A 7,587-nucleotide genomic window follows, 5' to 3' on the forward strand; every position below is an offset into this window, starting at 1 on the left:
GCATTCCCGTAAAATTGCACATTGTTTGTAAAATATCCAATAGCTATTTTTAGTTTATGCTTCTGTTTTTGCATGGATGCAATAAAATGCTTGGTAGAAAAACATGCTCGAAACGCGTCACAATGTACAGAATTAAACCACAATGAGTAATGTGATTGCTAGCCGTGCAAAACAGATAATTTATTTACAATACTAACAGCGACTCTACTTCGTCTCTTGCTTTTGTTTTAGAAACATTGGAACTGTCCTGAACTTCGGCCAAGTGGCGTAGTGGTCATGACATTGGACTCACACTCGGGAGGACAACGGTTCAAATCCCACTCCGGGAAAGCAGATTCAGATTTTCCGTGATTTCCCTAAATCATTTGAGGCAAATGGTTCAAATGGGTCTGAGCACTAGGGGACTTATCTTCTGAGGTCATCGGTTCCCTAGAACTTAGAACTACTTAAACCTAACTAACCTAAGGACATCACACACATTCATGCCCGAGGCAGGATTCGAACCTGCGACCGTAGCGGCCGCGCCATTCCAGACTGTAGCGCCTAGAACCGCTTGGCCACTCCGGCCGGCCATTTGAGGCAAATGACGCTTGTGTTCTCTCTCTCATTACCTCCTGCTTTGACTTCCGTGAAGTCGCGCGATATCCCAGACGCGTCGCTGGGTGGTATTTCCACCCCACAAGCGATGAGTGTCGTCTCGAGCGAATTACACACCTTATTGGAACATGTAACAAAGAAACGTTTATCGGTGGATCCAGTTCAATTCTCAGCATTGCTACTTTAGTACGAATTCGAGAGGCCTACTTTGATGTGTGAGACAAAGTTAAAGTAGTCACTACTCCAGCGCCATCGACATAAATCCGATTGCATGGTATTATGAAAGATTCCCATACCTGATCGCAGAACTGGAAAAAGTATAACAAAGCTGAAGCACAACCTCTAACTGGCTCCTTACAACTTGTGCAGAAATCGAAACGCGCACCAACGAACAATCTACGCACTAGCTCCTACTAGCTCTTTGTAACTTGTGCAAATGTCTCTACAAATGTAAAACCGTCAAACGCTACGTAGATTCAAAGTCACACCCAGATCAAAACAGTTCAAGTGTCGACCGGCATAACGGTCCCGAGTCTTTGAGGAAAGCCAATACCAAGTTTGTATCCCAAGACTTTATCAAGAAGTTTTTGAAGTTGGTTAATCAAGTGGACGAAGTCATCTCCAACAATGGTTCATCATTTCCCTCGCAATACTGAAGAAGAATTCTTTGAAGATGAAAAATTATGACTGTTTTTTTTTTTTTCAATCTGCCACACAGTTTCAAATCCCACCTAACATTTGATGAATGTGCTAGGAATTTTATGTCACCTCTAATGTTGTCGGGGTCATAGGTCGTGAGACCTGTATCTCGATAGTTTTCAACAAATCATAAATGAGCTTCCCAATGATTCCACTTAAGTAGTCTGAGAACTTGTGTTGACTACTCGGTACCCTGCGGATAAGATCCGTGAACTTATCCCGTTACAAACCCATGTGTCGGTTTATCATAGAGAAGTGGTAGAGATGGCGCTTAACAACATTAAACAAGCTACAGAGGAAGAAGAAGAAGAGATGAAGTTATTGGAACAACAAAGGCCTTTGTGATATGCAAAAGCTGTTGGTAAGGTCAGCACTTGTCAGAAAGCCTATTTTCCATTTTTGGGACGGTATTGATAACAGTGAAGTTATGATGCATTTTGGGGATTTGGTGAGATGCAAGTCATTGATTTCCAAAATGTTCTATATCATGGTTTTCTTAAGGGGATGTGCCAGGAGCTAAGTTTCAAACCCAATAGGATGAAAGACATATATAAATGTTGCAGATTTGTGTATCAAAGGGAAAGGAGACCTCAGTGTTAGAAGATGTGATCTCTGTCCGAAAAGTAATATGGATGGTGTAAAGTTTGCAGTAACTGTTTATCTTGGGTTTTCTCTGATTTTCGTGTAATTCTTCAATACTTGAACGTCATTTATGAGATTTTCCATGTCTAAAGGCTATCAATTCATCTAAATACCTTGGGATTACACATACAAAAAACTTAAATTCGATAGATCACAACGATAGTGTTGTGGAAAAGGCGAACCAGTGACTGCGTTTTATTGATAGAACACTAGAAAGATGCAAAAGTTGTACTAAAGTGACTTCCAACAGTGCACTTGTCCGTTCTCTCCTGGATCTGTACCAGGGAGGATTGACGGAGGACACAGAAAAGTCCAAAGGTGGGTAGATCGTTTTGCATTACTGCGAAATAGGGGAGAGATTGTTACGGATGTGATACGTGAAGAAATTGTAATCAACAGCTTTCTCCTATGAATGCGAAAATGTTTCGCAGACGACGGTCTACATAGGGAGAACTGATCATCGTAATAAAATAAGAGAAATCAGAGCTCGTACGTAAAGATTTAAGTGTTTTTTTTCCGCGCGGTGCTAGAGAGTGGAACGGTTGAGGACAGTCTGAAGGTGGTTCGATGAACCCTCTGCCAGGAAATTAACTTTGAATTGTATAGTATCATGTAGATGTAGATGTAGGAACTTTGGATTTCATGTGTTTTTCAGCAGTTATATTGATGGGATGTAGTCAATCCTCTACCGTGAAGCTTTTGTCTGTTGATGGTAGTTTACTTATTCAATTTGCTGAAGTTATATCGGTTGGGATAGCGTTTTGTTCCAAACACCTTGGGGACATTGCATGGAGCTTTGTATATCTTGATTAGGATGAAAAAATTGGTTAAATTTTGTGTAAGAATTTTTATGACAAGCTGTATGAAGTATTTATTTGCGGTTGTATTTTTCTTCTCTCTGATGTTTTCATGAGTGAGAGACGGTGTTTTTTAGAGGGACGCGAGTTCATACTCAGATATGCAGTTAGGAAGAATCTGATTGTTTACTGAGTTTTGTGATTCCTTGCTGTCTAGGTAAATATTTGCTCTATTGAATTTTTTGCTGTAGTTGAATTTTGCTCAATTGTTGGCTGACGTTGTTTTCCTTCTGGATCCTGTCAGGCTAGCGAGACTTATGGAACTCTTTTTATATTCGCTTGTGTGGCCCTAAATATGGCATGAAAAATGTTTTGCTTATTCCATAATTAGTGTATTAGTAAAATTATATTCTTGGAACTATTCTTTGATGAACACGTGCTTGGTGAGCACAATATCCTGAGCTGTGGCTGTGCTGCTTCATTCTGTAATTTTCAGTGCCTCTTCCTATTCTCCTTCTAGTCTCCATCACTGTCAGTGTAGCTCTACTACCAGTCTATCTCGCTATTACAAGAACATAAAATACAAGTGATCCGCTATTGTTGGATGTGTTGAAGACTGATTAAAGAAGTTCAAAAACTGGTTATGAATCATGTTGGCTTTTTCCTTTATGTTGATTATTGGGCAAGGAATGTTTGGTCATAGAGATCCTGTGACTTGATTGACCATTGACGTTATTATATATTTGTCGTTGTGAATATGTGGTGCTGGCCCTGGTGTCTGTTTTCCTTACGAACTGTTGAGAAGTGAGCTATGATTTTTATTCCCTCCAGGTTGAGGTGGTTACGAAATTAGTTTCTACATGTAGTTGGAATGAATGAAGGACAGTTGTCAGAGAACTTCATGTAGTGTTTAAAATTATTTGTCAGTTTATTGTGGTTAAAATGCGATTATGAAATGTTAGGTAGGAAGGTGTTTACCGTGGATCTATGTAGATGAAGGTTACTGAAATGAGTGCATTGAAGATGTTATGAGTATTCAGTTTTGACAGTTGCTGAAAGAAGAGCACCGCACCGCTAGATAATGCAGTGCTATTTTCAGATGCTAAGGAGGAGGTAACAGTTATATTTGTTGATAAAGGCAGCAAGGAAAACACTGTCAGAGTAGTGCCTATGATGGGATGTCTACTTTATGTAATCCAGTATAAATCCAAGAATGCTAATGAACTTGCAGAATGTTAGAGGCCATATTATGATTGTGAGATTTTTGGAGTACTAAAATGGACGAATTAGCTGAAAGTAAGAGATGGTACCAGAGACCATTGGCAATCAGAGTTTTGCTTGGAGATACGAGGATGGCTGAACGTGGAGCACTGAGAAAAGGTTTAAAGATTCCCTCAGCCTCGAGTTAGAAAAGTCGCCGTCAATGTATCAAAGTGTGGATAGGTGAGAAGGCAAGTGAAGGTATGTGATATTTTTGTATTAAACTGCTTGCACCGACTGTAACACCTCAACGACCCCCTTAAAGTCATTTAAACAGAATATCATAATTTCAAGTAGGGAAGAGGTATATTGGCAAATACGACATCTTTACTGATAAGCTAAGACCAAGAAGTTTTGACAACAACAACATTATACATCACTGAGAGTTTTTGTTATGAAAAGAGGAGGAAGAAACCTCAGATTTAATTAATGGACAAATATCCAAGTGATAATTGCAATTAATATCTTGAAAGCTAAGTCCAAGGTGATGTTAGCCAGATATAACTTTTATGTGGAAGAGAGTTGTAAGCGCAACGAAGAAATTCAGTGCGCCTACAATACTCTTTCACAGAAGAAGTCGCTTGCTGGCTCTCGTCCTGTAATGATGTGCGAGAACAATTCTTGTCTTAGTTATTGAGAGTACGGAACGCGACGAGATTGTTTTGCGTTCAGAAGTGTTTCTTGCGTGACGTTCGTTATTCACGAACTTCGGAAACTGATTTTCTAAGCCTTTAGTATTAATTTCATTTCAACTGGTGATTGTACTATAGAAAAATATCTGCCCAGGTGACACCGTGGAACGTAGGACTGTGGTTGTTGTGAGCGGACGCAAGGAGAATTGGCCACTCTTCGGGGGCAGGTGGAGGCTTTGTCTGTTAGGCTCATCGAGCTCGAGGCGCAGGCGTCGGCTCGTAGTGGCGTTGGGGCAACTGTGGTGAGACCTATGCCTACTTCGGTGGCCTTGGAATCACATGGAACCCCTGATTTCGCTGCGTCTTCCGGCAGTGAGCATCTTACCGGTCAGCCATCACTCCAGGGTGAATGGCGGACAGTGGTGGGCTCGCGCGTGCCTGGCCGAAAGGCGAAGGTGGGATCTGGCCGCGTGGCAGCTGCCTTACCCCTTTCCAACAGGTACGGGGTGCTTCCTAGTGGTGATGACATCGTTTCCGAGCCACCACAGGATGCCTCGCCTGTTGGGCCAGTGGCCGATTCTCCGGCAAGGTCCCGACAGTCACAGAGGGCGGGCCTATTAGTTATAGGGAGCTCCAACGTTAGGCGGGTTATGGAGCCCCTCAGGAAAATAGCGGGTAGGTCGGGAAAGAATGCCAGTGTGCACTCGGTGTGCTTGCCGGGGGGTCTCGTCCGTAATGTGGAGGAGGCCCTTCCGGCAGCTATTGAACGCACTGGGTGTGACCGGCTGCAGATAGTAGCACATGTCGGAACGAATGACGCCTGCCGCTTGGGTTCTGAGGCCATCCTTGGTTCCTTCCGGCGGCTGGCTGATTTGGTGAAGACAACCAGCATCGCACGCGGAGTGCAAGCTGAGCTTAATATCTGCAGCATAGTGCCCAGAGTCGATCGCGGTCCTCTCGTTTGGAGCCGTGTGGAGGGTCTAAACCAGAGGCTCAGACGACTCTGCGACTATAATGGTTGCAAATTCATCGACCTCCGTTATTGGGTGGAGAACTGTAGGGCCCCCCTAGACAGGTCAGGCGTGCACTACACACCGGAAGCAGCTACTAGGGTAGCAGAGTACGTGTGGCGTGCACACGGGGGTTTTTTAGGTTAGAGGGACCCCCCCTTGGGCGAAACGATAAAATACCTGACGGCTTACCAGAGAGGACATTATCATCGTTGATAAAGAACGTCCGTCCTCAGAGACCAAAAACAGGAAAAGTTAACGTAATATTGGTAAACTGCAGGAGTATCCAGGGCAAGGTTCCTGAATTAGTATCTCTTATTGAAGGAAATAGTGCGCATATAGTATTAGGAACGGAAAGTTGGTTAAAACCGGAAGTGAACAGTAACGAAATCCTAGACACAGAATGGAATATATACCGCAAGGATAGGATAAACGCCAATGGTGGAGGAGTATTTATAGCAGTAAAGAATTCAATAATATCCAGTGAAGTTATTAGCGAATGCGAATGTGAAATAATCTGGGTTAAGTTAAGTATTAAAGGTGGGTCAGATATGATAGTCGGATGCTTCTATAGACCACCTGCATCAGCAACCGTAGTAGTTGAGCGCCTCAGAGAGAACCTGCAGAACGTCGTGAAGAAGTTTCGTGATCATACTATTGTAATAGGGGGAGACTTCAATCTACCAGGTATAGAATGGGATAGTCACACAATCAGAACTGGAGCCAGGGACAGAGACTCTTGTGACATTATCTTGACTGCCTTGTCCGAGAATTACTTCGAGCAGATAGTTAGAGAACCAACTCGTGAAGCTAATGTTTTAGACCTCATAGCAACAAATAGACCGGAACTTTTCGACTCCGTGAATGTAGAAGAGGGTATCAGTGATCATAAGTTAGTGGTTGCATCAATGACTACAAGTGTAATAAGAAATGCCAAGAAAGGAAGGAAAATATATTTGCTTAACAAGAGTGATAGGGCACAAATCGCAGAATATCTGAGTGACCAGCATCAAACGTTCATTTCTGAGGAAGAGGATGTGGAACAAAAATGGAAAAAATTCAGAAACATCGTCCAGTACGCCTTAGATAAGTTCGTACCGACTAAGGTCCAAAGCGAGGGGAAAGATCCACCGTGGTATAACAATCATGTACGAAAGGTACTACGGAAACAAAGAGAGCTTCATCATAGGTTTAAGAGTAGTCGAATCATAGCTGATAAGGAAAAGCTGAACGAAGCGAAAAAGAGCGTAAAGAGAGCAATGAGAGAAGCATTCAACGAATTCGAACATAAAACATTGGCAAACAATCTAAACAAGAACCCTAAAAAGTTTTGGTCATATGTAAAATCGGTAAGCGGATCTAAATCCCCTATTCAGTCACTCGTTGACCACGATGGCACCGAAACAGAGGACGACCGAAGAAAGGCAGAAATACTGAATTCAGTGTTCCGAAACTGTTTCACTGCGGAAAATCGTAACACGGTCCCTGACTTCAGCCGTCGCACGGACGCCAAAATGGAAAATATTGAAATAAACGATATCGGAATTGAAAAACAACTGCTATCACTTAGTAGCGGAAAAGCATCCGGACCAGACGAGATACCCTTAAGATTCTACAGTGATTATGCTAAAGAACTTGCCCCCTTTCTATCAGCAATTTATTGTAGATCGCTGGAAGAACGTAAAGTACCTAGCGACTGGAAGAAAGCGCAGGTCGTTCCCATTTTCAAGAAGGGTCATAAATCAGATGCGAATAATTATAGGCCTATTTCGCTTACGTCAATCTGTTGTAGAATAATGGAACATGTTTTGTGTTCTCGTATTATGACGTTCTTAGATAATACAAATCTCCTTCATCATAACCAACATGGATTCCGCAAACAGAGATCATGTGAAACTCAGCTCGCCCTATTTGCCCAAGAAATTCACAGTGCCGTAGACACTGGCGAGC

This window comes from Schistocerca americana, chromosome 2 (genome assembly GCF_021461395.2).
Source record: "Schistocerca americana isolate TAMUIC-IGC-003095 chromosome 2, iqSchAmer2.1, whole genome shotgun sequence".
Lineage (NCBI taxonomy): Eukaryota > Metazoa > Arthropoda > Insecta > Orthoptera > Acrididae > Schistocerca > Schistocerca americana.